Here is a 15,684-nt window from a genome sequence, read left to right on the forward strand (position 1 = left end):
GGAGACCAAGGAGATCTCTGTTTTAGTTTCAACTGCTGTTTATCCAGGTACGGGAGAAAAGAAGATTTTTTATATGTAGAGTTACATATGGGAATTGGGTAGAGGAAAAGTCCCTTAGGATTATGAGTAATTTTATAATTAGTTCTGTTTGGAGAATTATTGGTCTTATGTGATTCTGTATGTATTTAGGACTACGAATATATGATTAATTTGTAAAAATGATGCTCTGAGAGAGAGAACAAAATTATAGAAAAGTGCCTGTAAGTTAGGTTTTGGAAAAATTGGATTATTTCTGTTTGAGGAGTTAATGATCCCATTAGATACTGTATGTGTCGAGGATTAGAAATATATATTTAATTTGTAAGAATGATGATCTGGGAGAGAGAACGAAATTGTATAAAAGTGCCTGTGAGTTAGGTTTTGGAACAATTGGGGGTTTTACTGTTTATGTTAAGATTATATTAAATGTGTAATTCCATTGATTATTATATTAATTGATAACATGATGTTGCGAATGGTATGTTATGACTTAACTACCCAATTAATTATGATGTGAGTATGTGAACATGAGATGGGATGTTGTGTGGAATGTGAATGTGATGTGATTGTGGTTCTTCACACTTATGACCAGGGGTGAGCACGACCCTGGATTGTTACATGGGTATCGTGACCTTGGATAACATGTCAGGGGTGAGCACGACCCTAGGTTAGGGGTAACGTGACCTTGGCACAGTGTTATATCAGGGGTGAGCATGGCTCTGGATTGTTACGTGGGTATCGTGACCTTGGATAACATGTCATGGGTGAGCACGACCCTGGGCTAGAAATGCTACAGGGGAAACATGACCTTGGCACAGTGTTATATCAGGGGTGAGCACGGCCTTCGATTGTTACGTGGGTATCGTGACCTTGGATAACATGTCGGGTGTGAGCACGACCCTGGGCTAGATATGCAACAGGGGAAACGTGACCTTGGCATAGTGTGAAGTGCAAGATTTGTGATGATTGGGGTGATTACGAATTATGACGTGATAATGATGCATGATTGATCGAGTTATGATATGTTGAAATGTTTATGAATATTTTATTAAGTATAGAGTTATAATGAGACGATATGTTGCGTTTTCCTTATGTGCTTTATATATAGGTGCTTTCTTTTCTCACCATACAAATTGTGGATGTTTTAGGTGAGGAAGATCCGGCTTTGAGTGGCATCTAGGATGCCAACAGTTGAATTGTAGGTGTCCTCTGATATTGTGACATCGGGGAAGAAAATTCTAGGATATGGAATTTTTATATGGATTTGGAGTTGTATTTATTATTTTTAAAAATAATATGTAAACTCTTATGTTTTATTTTCCAATGTTCATTTTTCAATCATTTTGGATATTGAAGAACATTTGTGAAGGTTTTTACGTGAACTCTTTTACCAACTGTGAAAGTTTATTTTCCATAATTTAATTACATTATTACGATATATGTGTTGGGGTAGTAAGGGTGTCACAGTTTCACAGCTTGAACTCTAATACGAGATATTTCCTTAAATTGAATTTTTATCTGTTTCACTACTTAATATTTTCCTATATCAAGTTTTATACTTTGAATTTACAAAACTCATATCTAAAATCTAATTTTCATATTCTAGATTTAACTCCATTTAAACATAAAGAATTTCAAAGTCAAACGCATAATCTATTTTGGAAAGAATGACTCTTACGTTACGATACCAAACAATTGTGGTTTTTGCATGTCATGTTTGTGGCATCATTATCAGGGACTATGTCTCTTGACTAGGTGATTATTTTTTTTTCTCTAATAAGAACTAGGCATTATTTTTTTCTCTTTATTTTTTTATCTCCAATATTTGACTCTTTTTTCTAACTTCCCGCATTTTTATCTTGTGAAGGATTCTTCTATTTATTCCCATATCACACCATCTAAGAGAACACTTCAAAGAAGACCTTAAAGTTGAAAATTTATCCAAAAAAATGTCAATATTGCAAAAGCAAAAAAGTCATCAAAGTTCTAAATGTCCAATAGAACAGTCTAAACACAACAAGATAGTGAACAAAACAGCTAAATAATTAAAAGAGAAATTTAAAAAATAGAATACATATAACCACTCACACACTAATATAATAATTAAAAATATTTTTATGTAAAACATAAGGAAATCCAAATAAAAGTAGAGATGGTTTACCACAAATGTGATGATAATAAAAAAGAAGAAATGGAATGTGACAAAAAATGTTATAGAAATTAAAAACTCAACAAATATATATACAATCTAAAAATATAGAGAAACAACCCATAAATAAATAAAAATAAATAAATTGTAAGGATGATGTCCTTCATGGGCACAATAAATGTCTTTTTATGAAAACTCATAATCAATTCTAATTTAAAAACTATATACACACTAATTTTAATTTGAAAATCACATAATATAAATAACTTAAATATCATGACTAGAACGTATCCTAATTATAAAATTGTGTATGTTCTAATTCTAATATGACAATTTGAACATAAAAGATATCTAAAAATAATTATAAATGATTTGAATGAATATATTCCTATGTCATAAGTATTTTGTGTTTGCTGTTTATTATTTTGTTTTCCAATATCTCGAGCACTTGTTAGTATTTGTTTTATTTAAAGTATTAAACAAATTGATGTAAAAAATTTGCATTGCCAACCAATCGAAAATAATGATAATTTAAATGTAACTTTTAGGTTGATTATTATTAAAGTCAATCAACATGCCATATATGATTCTAATGTAGGATTGGTGTAAAAGTCAATATTTACACCATCAATACATAAATTATTTTGTTTTAAAATATGTTGGAAGAGAGAAATTTGAATTTAACTAAAGTGCAATGAGATTATAGTTAAACATTTTATACATCGTTATTCAATCACATATTACTATACACGTATGTATGATAAAACTTTTTGAATTTTATTATAGCAACTATCTTAAAAGTCATATTTCATATGTGATTTGTTATTAGGCAAAAAGTTTAATTTTTCAACATAATACTTAAGGGAGATAGTAATTGAATTTAATATCCCTAAATTAGTTATTTTTTTTCAAAATACACAATCAGTTAAGAAAGGTAACTAATAGGACTTATCCTAAAGTTTGTCAGTACTTGCATATAAATTAAACCGTTATTGAAAATAACAAAAAAAACCAATTGTTAGCCAGCAATTTTTGCTAATAAAGTCTTATATGCCATATGTTTGACCAAAATTTTACTTCTATTAAGAAAAAGGGTTTCGTGTTAAAGACAAAACTGATATAGGAATATCGTTGCATATAAAAATACAGATAGATTAAAGCACAAAATGATTGAATTTCTAGAAAAGTAATGACTAGATACATGATCCTTAAAACAATTTAAGACAAACAAAAACAGGTAAAACTTGCGTAAAATAAGTGATTAGGTCGACTAATATTGGCAAGTAGCAAGAATATAAAAGTTGCATAAAATCCAATGACTTGGTGTGATTTTCCCGTGTTTCTTTTCAATCACTTCTCATAATGGATGTGAAAGTAACTCTATGTTATGTTGTTCTTTTATTATTTTCCTTGTCTTCAGCAGAAGATGTGAAAATCGTAGTTAAAGGGGTAACATCCATTGCTACAACAGATAATAATTTTATTTAAGCGACTTTGGACTGGTGGCCTGCTAATAAGTGCAATTACAATGACTGCCCCTGGGGACAAACAGGCATTTTGAATTTGGTATTTAACATTAGGCACCAATGAACATACGTATTTTCGTCTTACATAATTTGAATAAAAAAATTTAACTAGTTGTCCCATGTTTTGTTTTGTCAACTTTTGCAGGACTTAAGTAACAAAGTTCTATCAAATGCTGTAACACTCTATTATTATTGAGTCTTTTCGTAAATTTATTAAGTTTTAGGGGTATTTTTGTAAATATTAATGGCATTTTTGCAGTTTTATTAAAGTTTGAGGGGTAAATGGGTAACTTGGAACGGGCTGTTCCAAAGTTGGAACGGGTCGTTCCAAGCAATAAAAGGATACTGAAATTTTAAGTTGGGAACGGGCCCAGAACGGGCCGTTCCGGAAGGAGAATGGGCCGTTCCGGAAGGAGAACGGGCCGTTCCGGAGGGAGAATGGGCCGTTCTGCTGAGAATGAAAACGGACCGTTCTGGTTTTAGAACGGGCGGTTCTGCTTTTTGGAAACGGGCCGTTCCAATTTTAGAACGGGCCGTTCCAGTTGAAAATTTTGCACAGATTTGAAGGTTCCAGAACGGGCCGTTCCGAAATCGGTACGGGCCGTTCCGGGTAACCCAGATTGCCTATAAATAGGAGGCATGGGGGGGTGAAAAATTATAACTGTGAAGGGTGAACATTTTTAGAGAGAGAGAGAGAGAAAGAGGAGAGAGAGAAAGAGGAATCTTGAGGAGGAGATTCTGTCCTAGTTCCAGTTACTGTTTAAGGAAAGAGAGGAGGAGGTTCTGCCCAAGTTCCTATCTATTCAGGTACGGGGGAAAAGGGGATTATTTATATGTAGAGTATATGAGGGTATTGGGTAGAATTTCTTAGGATCATGTTTAATTTATCTGAATGGAAGGCTGAGACTCCTTATTTCCCGTTAGTTCTTTTAAGTTTCCTACTTACTTGAGAATTTAAATATACCATGAAAATATAAATGGATTCCTAACTAGGAGGCACTGCCACCTTTACTGGAGTTAATTTATATTTGTTATTATCTGTATATATATGATTTCTTATTTTTCACTATATTGTAAGGAAAATGCGGTAAGTTAGATTTTAGAATAATTAGGAATTTTACAATTTATCCTAATTATTCTAAATGATTATTATATTAATGAAAGTTATTATTATATTACTTGTTAATGGATAATCTTGATGTGACTTTGAATCATGAGTTGAGATGTTGTATGTGATTGTGATGTCTCACACTAATGACTAGAGATGGCACGGTTCTGTATAAGTGGTGCTACAGGGAGGGCGTGACCCTAGCATGGTGTGGGATGAAAAAAATAGTTAACACCACCACTTATGTCGCTTATGACAGCCCTGGCATAGGGTTAATTGCAAGAGATTGTATTGATTGTAATGTGATTGTGTTTCCTCACACCAAAATGGCGAGGGACGGCACGGCCCCTGGGTAAGTGATGCTACAGGGAGGGCGTGACCCCTGGTCTGGTGTGGGTTGAGTGAGGCAATTAACCTGTATCACTTGTGTCAAATATGGCGAGGTCTTGGCATAGTGTTAATTGTTGGATTGGTATGAATTACGTATGTGGAAATGATTGTGAAATTGGCATGAATTATAGATGTTGAGATAATTGTTATATTGATGTGAACGAGGAAAGGTAAAAATGATAGTGTTAATCATAAAATCTAAATGGATTGTGATGGATTGATAAATTATGATACATGCTCGTAAATATTTTGTTAAATAAAGAAAATATGATGAGATTTTAACATGGTGTGTTTGGATGTACTTTGCATATAGATATCTTCTTTTCTCACCGTATAAATTGTGGATATTTTAGGTGGAGAGGATCCGGCTGCAAGGGGCATATAGGATGCCAACAGTTTTATTTTGGGAAATGCTCTGATATTGTGACATCGGGGCAAAGGTTTTTTAGAACGAAATATTCGTGTGAATTTGGTACTGTAATATTATTTTGAAAACAATTTGTAAAAACTCTTGTCTGTTATGTTTTATATTTCTGCTAATGTGGTTGTTCGAAGTTTCTCATGTGAACCCTTTTACTGTAATTGAAAGATTTATTACAATATATGTGTTGGGGTAGTAAGGGTGTCACATTTAGTGGTATCAGAGCAGGTCGATTCAATCGGCCGTAAGTTATGAGTCTGCTATGCTTGTTTGGTACATGAATGGTGTAGTAAATTGATTGTTGAATTTATTGATATAACGACGATTGATTAAATTTGTTGTTTTAGAGTATGATTGTTAACTTTTCTGGGAGGACAGAAAAACAATGGCAGGAGGTAGAAACGATCATGCAATCGCTGATGCTCTGCAAGCGATGGCTCAGGCTATTGGTAATCTGAACCAACGACCAGAGATAGATTGGCTAGAGAGATTTCAGCGAAATAATCCGCCAAGCTTTCGTGGAGGCTATAATCCTGATGGAGCTGCTGATTGGATTTTTGAAATTGAAAAGATATTCCAAGCTATGGGATGTCCTTTGATACAGAAGGTAACTTTGGCCGTTTTTATGCTTTCTGGAGAGGCTGGCATCTGGTGGCAAGGTGCTTTGCAAAGAATGATGGCTGCAGGAACTCAAGTAAACTGGGATAACTTCAAGCGGCTGTTCTTGGAGAAATATTTTCCCCGAGATGTGAGACATAAGAAACAGGTGGAATTCCTTGAATTGAAACAAGGAGAGAATTCTGTGGCTGAATACGTGACTAAATTTGAAGACTTGGTTAGATTCTGCCCTATGTATGATGGTGTAGACAATGAGGAGGACAAATGCGTGAAGTTTGTGAGCGGTCTTCGCCCTGAGATCAAACAAGTGTTCAATTATCAAGGGATTACTCACTACCATGAATTAGTAAACAAGTGCAGAGTATTTGATGAAGACAACCGAGCTAGGGTAACTCATTATAAGAGTGGAGGACCGATGAGAAATACTAAGTTTGGTTCAGCTAATAAGAATAAACTTTATACCAAGTTTGCAGGGGACTCAAGTTCTAAGGTGAATCATCAAGGTTCTATGCAACAAAGAAGCCAAGTTCCAACGGTTAGCCAAACTTCTGGAAGGGGAAGTGTGGGTTTTGTTCCACACAACAACTGTTTTAATTGTGGAAAGCCAGGACATAGGGCAGTTGATTGTCGGATGCAAAGGATAATGATATGCTTCAAATGTAAAGCAGAGGGACATAAAGCTAGTGAATGCCCTCAGAGTAGGAAAGAAATAACAGAGGCTGGAGGGAGCGCTAGCAAACCTCGAACCACAGGAAGAGTATTTGCTTTGAGTGGTGCTGAAGCTACTCAATCCGAAGACTTAATTCAGGGTATGTGTTTCATTAATGGAACTCCTTTAACCGTTTTATATGATTCTGGTGCGACTCACTCTTTCATATCACATGCGTGTGTGTCCAAACTAAAATTACCTGTCTCTTCCTTGTCTTTTGAGTTAATTGTCGAAACACCCACTAGTGAATCGGTAATCACTTCTGATGTCTGTTCAAAGTGTCCTCTGACTATTGAAGGTAGAGATTTCATGGTTGACTTAATTTGTTTACCTCTAAGTCAACTAGATGTTATTTTGGGTATGGACTGGTTATCTTCCAATCATGTCCTTTTGAATTGTGCTAGTAAATCTATTATTTTTGGGGAGTCTGTTGAAAAAGTGAGTAAGGATTATTTGACTGCCAACCAAGTTAAGGTATCTTTGCAAGAAGATGCCCAAGTGTACATGTTGTTAGCTTCTCTGAATTCCGAGAAAAATGTTTTGGTAAATGAACTGCCTGTTGTGTGTGACTTTTCGGATGTCTTTTCTGATGTGTCTAGCTTACCACCCAGAAGAGAAGTAGAATTTTCCATAGATTTAGTTCCAGGAACAGGACCTATCTCTATTGCACCTTACAGGATGTCACCCATAGAGTTAGTGGAACTAAAGAAACAAATAGAAGACTTGTTGAAAAAGGGGTTTGTGAGGCCTAGTGTATCACCTTGGGGAGCACCCGTACTTCTAGTCAAAAAGAAGGATGGTAGTATGCGGTTGTGTGTAGATTATCGCCAGTTGAACAAGGTGACCATTAAGAACAAATATCCGTTGCCTAGGATAGATGATCTTATGGATCAGTTGGTAGGTGCTTGTGTGTTTAGTAAAATCGATCTTAGATCAGGGTACCATCAGATTAGAGTTAAGAGTGAAGATGTACCTAAGACAGCATTTAGGACCCGTTATGGACACTATGAGTATCTAGTAATGCCTTTTGGTGTGACGAATGCTCCTGCAATTTTTATGGATTACATGAACCGGATTCTTCATCCGTACTTGGATAAATTTGTAGTTGTCTTCATAGATGACATACTAGTTTATTCTAAGACTAAAGAGGAGCATGAAGAACACTTAAGGGTAGTACTACAAACCCTCAGGGAGAAACAACTTTATGCTAAATTGTCTAAGTGTGATTTTTGGCTTGAGGAAGTGAGTTTCTTAGGACATGTAATTTCAAGTGGGGGAATAGCTGTGGATCCATCTAAGGTTGAGGCTGTGCTTAATTGGGAGACACCTAAGTCAGTTAGTGAGATTAGGAGTTTCCTTGGATTGGCTGGATACTATAGAAGATTCATAGAAGGATTCTCTAAGTTAGCATTACCCTTGACAAGTTTGACTAGGAAAGGAGTTATGTTTGTATGGGATAGTAAATGTGAGGATAGTTTCCGAGCCCTTAAGGAAAAATTGACTAGTGCACCTATTTTAGTATTGCCTGATCTTAGCAAGACTTTTGTGATTTATTGTGACGCTTCTAAGATGGGTTTGGGTGGAGTGTTAATGCAAGAAGGAAAGGTCGTATCTTATGCATCTAGGCAATTAAAAATACATGAGAGGAATTACCCCACCCATGATCTTGAATTAGCAGCAGTGGTGTTCACACTTAAGATTTGGAGACATTATTTGTATGGTTCAAAATTTGAAGTGTTTAGTGATCATAAGAGTCTTAGGTATTTGTTTGATCAAAAGGAATTAAATATGAGGCAAAGGAGATGGTTGGAGTTCCTTAAGGACTATGATTTTGATCTTAGTTATCATCCAGGAAAAGCTAATGTGGTAGCTGATGCTTTGAGTAGGAAATCTTTGCAGTTGTCTTCTCTTATGATTAGGGAGATGGACCTTTTGGCACAATTTAGAGACTTAAGTCTGACTTGTGAGGTGACTCATAGTAGTGTGAAACTAGGTATGACTCGGGTGACTAGTGAGCTGTTGAAGGAAATTGGAGAAGCACAAATAGTGGATTCATTTCTAGTAGCTAGACGTGATGCTATAGGGAAAGGGATTGAAGGAGAATTTACCTTGGGTGTAGATGGAGTGGTAAGATTTAAAGACCGAGTTTGTGTGCCTAGTGTTCCTACGCTTAGACGATTGATCCTAGAGGAAGGTCATAGGAGCAAGCTTAGTTTTCACCCAGGAGCAACTAAGATGTATCATGACCTTAGGAAGATATTCTGGTGGCCTAGGATGAAGAAAGATATAGCTGAATTTGTGAGTGCCTGTTTAGTGTGTCAGAAGGCTAAAATAGAGCATCAAAAACCTTCAGGACTACTTCAGCCTTTGAGTATACCCGAGTGGAAATGGGATAGTATTTCCATGGATTTTGTAGTTGCTTTGCCTAGGACTAGGAGAGGACATGATTCCATTTGGGTTATAGTTGATAGGTTGACTAAGAGTGCACATTTCTTACCTATTAACATTAAGTATTCTCTAGAAAAATTGGCTAGATTGTATATTGATGAGATTGTGAGATTACATGGGATACCATCTAGCATAGTTTCAGACAGGGACCCTAGATTCACCTCTAGGTTTTGGGAGAGCCTACAACAAGCTTTGGGAACCCAACTGAGACTTAGTTCAGCTTACCACCCTCAAACTGATGGTCAGACTGAGAGGACTATTCAATCTTTAGAGGATTTGCTTAGAGCCTGTGTGTTGGACCAAGGGGGAAGTTGGGATAGTCTTTTACCTTTGATAGAGTTTACCTATAATAATAGTTACCACTCTAGCATAGGTATGGCACCCTATGAAGCCTTGTATGGTAGGAGGTGTAGGACTCCTTTGTGTTGGTGCGAGCCTGGTGATAATATCATCTTAGGACCTGAGATTGTGCAACAAACCACTGAAAAGGTTAGATTGATACAAGAAAGGATGAGGACAGCTCAGAATAGACAGAAAAATTATGCTGACAGGAGGAGAAAGGAATTGGAATTTCAAGAAGGTGACCATGTGTTCTTAAAAGTCACCCCATGGACTGGGGTTGGCAGGGCATTAAAATCCAGAAAACTTACTCCTCGATTCATTGGTCCTTTTCAAATTGTAAAAAGAGTTGGTAATGTTGCCTACCAAATAGCTTTGCCTCCTAATCTGTCAAATCTTCATGATGTTTTTCATATTTCTCAACTTCGAAAATACGTCCATGATCCTTCACATGTGATTGAATCGGATCATATTGAGGTTAAAGAGAATCTAACGATGGAAGCAACCCCTGTGAGAGTCGAGGATCGAATGGTAAAGCAACTTAGGGGTAAAGAAATTCCTTTGGTGAAAGTTATTTGGGGAGGAGCTACACCAGAAAGTGCTACTTGGGAACTAGAGGAGAAGATGAGAGCGTCATATCCATTTTTATTTACTTCAGGTAATTTCGAGGACGAAATTTTTAAAAGGAGGGGAGAATTGTAACACTCTATTATTATTGAGTCTTTTCGTAAATTTATTAAGTTTTAGGGGTATTTTTGTAAATATTAATGGCATTTTTGCAGTTTTATTAAAGTTTGAGGGGTAAATGGGTAACTTGGAACGGGCTGTTCCAAAGTTGGAACGGGCCGTTCCAAGCAATAAAAGGATACTGAAATTTTAAGTTGGGAACGGGCCCAGAACGGGCCGTTCCGGAAGGAGAACGGGCCGTTCCGGAAGGAGAACGGGCCGTTTCGGAGGGAGAATGGGCCGTTCTGCTGAGAATGAAAACGGACCGTTCTGGTTTTAGAACGGGCCGTTCTGCTTTTTGGAAACGGGCCGTTCCAATTTTAGAACGGGCCGTTCCAGTTGAAAATTTTGCACAGATTCGAAGGTTCCAGAACGGGCCGTTCCGAAATCGGTACGGGCCGTTCCGGGTAACCCAGATTGCATATAAATAGGAGGCATGGGGGGTGAAAAATTATAACTGTGAAGGGTGAACATTTTTAGAGAGAGAGAGAGAGAAAGAGGAGAGAGAGAAAGAGGAATCTTGAGGAGGAGATTCTGTCCTAGTTCCAGTTACTGTTTAAGGAAAGAGAGGAGGAGGTTCTGCCCAAGTTCCTATCTATTCAGGTACGGGGGAAAAGGAGATTATTTATATGTAGAGTATATGAGGGTATTGGGTAGAATTTCTTAGGATCATGTTTAATTTATCTGAATGGAAGGCTGAGACTCCTTATTTCCCGTTAGTTCTTTTAAGTTTCCTACTTACTTGAGAATTTAAATATACCATGAAAATATAAATGGATTCCTAACTAGGAGGCACTGCCACCTTTACTGGAGTTAATTTATATTTGTTATTATCTGTATATATATGATTTCTTGTTTTTCACTATATTGTAAGGAAAATGCGGTAAGTTAGATTTTAGAATAATTAGGAATTTTACAATTTATCCTAATTATTCTAAATGATTATTATATTAATGAAAGTTATTATTATATTACTTGTTAATGGATAATCTTGATGTGACTTTGAATCATGAGTTGAGATGTTGTATGTGATTGTGATGTCTCACACTAATGACTAGAGATGGCACGGTTCTGTATAAGTGGTGCTATAGGGAGGGCGTGACCCTAGCATGGTGTGGGATGAGAAAAATAGTTAACACCACCACTTATGTCGCTTATGACAGCCCTGGCATAGGGTTAATTGCAAGAGATTGTATTGATTGTAATGTGATTGTGTTTCCTCACACCAAAATGGCGAGGGACGGCACGGCCCCTGGGTAAGTGATGCTACAGGGAGGGCGTGACCCCTGGTCTGGTGTGGGTTGAGTGAGGCAATTAACCTGTATCACTTGTGTCAAATATGGCGAGGTCTTGGCATAGTGTTAATTGTTGGATTGGTATGAATTACGTATGTGGAAATGATTGTGAAATTGGCATGAATTATAGATGTTGAGATAATTGTTATATTGATGTGAACGAGGAAAGGTAAAAATGATAGTGTTAATCATAAAATCTAAATGGATTGTGATGGATTGATAAATTATGATACATGCTCGTAAATATTTTATTAAATAAAGAAAATATGATGAGATTTTAACATGGTGTGTTTGGATGTACTTTGCATATAGATATCTTCTTTTCTTACCGTATAAATTGTGGATATTTTAGGTGGAGAGGATCCGGCTGCAAGGGGCATATAGGATGCCAACAGTTTTATTTTGGGAAATGCTCTGATATTGTGACATCGGGGCAAAGGTTTTTTAGAACGAAATATTCGTGTGAATTTGGTACTGTAATATTATTTTGAAAACAATTTGTAAAAACTCTTGTCTGTTATGTTTTATATTTCTGCTAATGTGGTTGTTCGAAGTTTCTCATGTGAACCCTTTTACTGTAATTGAAAGATTTATTACAATATATGTGTTGGGGTAGTAAGGGTGTCACAAATGCCATCAAGGGTAAGTTCTATTTTTCTCAGCTCTAATCATATGATTATTTTAAAAAGAAAAAACATGCAAAAAAATATTGTTGGCCCTTTTAGGCTATTTGTTTTTGTATCGATAATTTTCATTGTCCTCATTCTTTAGTTTAGTCGAGGCAAGATGTGGCATTTTAATGGTCCGATGTGTAACATATATCATATGATCATGGGTAGACAATATCAATTTATGAATTTCACATTTTTTATCATTCCAAACTTTGGCAGCTTTTAATCCCCTGAGGATCAGATTAGGAGGTTCAGTGGAAGATCAAATTGTTTATCAATTTGGAAGCAAAAGAAATGTCCCCATTTCAAAAAGAAAGAAGGTGGTCTTTTTGGTTTCAGCACAGCATGCCTTCCCAGAATGAGATGGGATGAAGTACATGACTTTTTTAACAAAACTGGGTACTTGTTTAATTACTTACCATTCTTTTCTCAACAGAGCGTACTATGATATATGTTACTAGCATGCTACATTCAATTCTCACATGCATCTATGTTTGTTTTGTATATTTATTTTTCAGAGTGAAGTTAATTTTTGGCTTGAATGCTCTCGCTGGAAAGAAAAATTCTGTGGAAGACAAGTTGAATTGGGTGGGAAACTGGAATCCTAAAAATGCCATAAGTCTCATGAAGTACACAATATCAAAAGGATACAAAATAGATTCATATGAATTGGGTAGCTAAATCAAAGCCTTGATTAATTTATATTCTGCTTTTGATATTTGAATGACGTATACACACACACACGTAAATTGCTTTTTATTTTCCCCGATCTATCCCATGTGCATTATGATTTATGGTGCTTAATAGGAAATGAGCTATGTGCTGCGGGGATAGGAGCCAGGGTAGACAGTGTTCAATATGCTAAAGACATTACTAGGCTTAGACGTATAGTTAATCTACTATACCCTGATGTTTCTAGAAGGCCTAAAGTGTTAGGCCCTGGTGGTTTCTATGGTAAGGAGTGGTTTGAAAGCTTCTTACTGAATGTTGGGCCTGGTGTGGTTGATGGAGTGACCCACCACATTTACAACCTTGGTGCTGGTATGTATATATGTGTGTATATATATATATGTATATATATTGTACTTTTGGACAATAGCTATAGCACACATTTCACTAGTTTGCTAGCTCTTAATGATTGGTTTGTTTTAAAGGCGTTGACAATGATATTATCAACAAGCTTCAAGACCCATATTACTTGAGCCAAGTTGCTGAAACTTTCAAAAGTGTTGCTCAAGCAGTCAAGGAATTCACGCCATGGGCAGCACCATGGGTTGGGGAAGCTGGAGGAGCCTATAACAGTGGTAGCAAAGATGAGTCTCACACTTTTGTTAATGGGTTTTGGTTAGTCTAATATGCCAATGAATTGAGTTTTTTGCTTCCTTTTCAAAATTTTCAAGTATATATATATATATATATATATATATATATATATATATATGTGTGTGTGTGTGTGTGTGTGTATATGTATATGTATGTATGTATGTTAAACTATTTTAACTTAATAACTAGGTACTTGGACCAATTAGGCATGACATCAACCTTAAACCACAAGGTTTATTGTAGACAAACTTTGGTTGTAGGAAACTATGGCTTGCTAAACACAACAACCTTCATCCCTAACCCGGATTATTATGGGTAAGTCATGTCATGTGTGTGTGAAAGGAACTTGTTACTGATGAATATCCAATTCATTTAGAACTTACCTTAGCAAGGACAATCAATATGCTTTAATTGTTATATTTTTCAAATTAATATTCTACAAAAAATTATGAAACATCCAAATTGATCAAGACTTAGTTATCAATTCACATGTCTTTCTAATGATAACACCTTTCGATTGATTAGAGCGCTTTTGTGGCATCGACTCATGGGAAGCAAAGTCCTTTCAGTTTCTCATGAAGGATCACCATTTTTACGTGCATACGCACATTGTTCCAAGAAAGGGGTAAGCTCATTTATCTCAAAATGTCTTGTTTTTTTTTTCTCTATTTTTTTATTACTCTTCATAAAAATAAAACTACTCGTATAGACATTAACAACATCATGCTACTGAAACATAAATATCATATCATAAATTGTAACAATTATTTGGGGAAAACTACTTAAATAATGTAAAACTAAGAAGTTTCCATATCGTTTTAAGGTCAATGCGTGCCATTTGTTCTTAATCCTTTTTTTCTTTTTCATTAAGCACTTGTTGTTGTTCTCCTTAATTTCAGCCCGGTGTCACTATGCTACTTATAAACATGTCCAATTCCACTACTTTCAATGTATCCTTCGTTGATGACATGAATTTATACCCTGTCTTGGAGACGGTACCAGGAAGAGTACCAATGACTATGAGGGAAGAATACCATCTAACATCCAAGGATGGAAACATTCGAAGTGATGTGGTGTTGTTGAATGGAACGCCACTACAGCTGACAGAATCACTAGACATCCCAGAAATGAAACCACGATTGGTGGATGCTTCTTCTCCTGTCAAAGTAGAGCCTGACTCAATTGTATTTGTTTATACCAAGAGCTTCAATGCACCAACATGTGGATAACAGGCACAAAATATTATTTAGTAAAGTACGAAACAACAATTTGTACATATATAGAGCTTCATTAAGCCAGCACATGCACATAATATCAATCAGCAACAAGACAACAAAACCTTAAAAAGTTATTGTGGACAATTACTTTTAATTCTAATTACTATCTAGGTAATTAATTTTATTGAACAATTTGTAGTTGATTTATTAGAACGATTACTCAATTTATGTATATATAAATATGTGTATATGTGATTATTGTGTTAGATTATTAATTTGAGAGGTTTTATTATAGGTAGAAAGTTATAGAGAAAATTAATTTAGTTTTGTTATGAAATTCAATCTAAAAAATAAAGTAACATTCAAATGAACATATGAATGGAGTTTCATAAAAATAGTTTGACGAATAAAAATTATTTTGATAAATGTGATCGTAATTGACCAAACATCCAATTTGAGATTGATTATTTGAGTTCTTGTTGTAAAAACTCAATTCTTATAATTTTTTATTTTTTCGTATATACATCCCAAATCACTTAATTTTATTATATTCACGGTTAACTTGAGTTGATTTTAAAACATAAAATAAATGTACTTTTATATATTTTATTATCCGTAAAGGAAAATTATAAAAAAAATAAATTTAAAATAACATATTCATTTTGAAATAAAGTTGTGTTCTATTGAGCATCAATTCGATATTAG

At 35.4% G+C, this 15,684-nt stretch overlaps 1 pseudogene; it reads left to right on the forward strand.

Annotated features, from left to right (window-relative positions):
• Positions 1-2,332: 2,332 nt before the first annotated feature.
• On the forward strand, positions 2,333-15,184 carry LOC109792746 (heparanase-like protein 2; annotated as a pseudogene).
• Positions 15,185-15,684: the final 500 nt, after the last annotated feature.

Source organism: Cajanus cajan, chromosome 3, assembly GCF_000230855.2.
Source record: "Cajanus cajan strain Asha chromosome 3, NIPB_CcT2T_4, whole genome shotgun sequence".
Taxonomy (NCBI): Eukaryota; Viridiplantae; Streptophyta; class Magnoliopsida; order Fabales; family Fabaceae; genus Cajanus; species Cajanus cajan.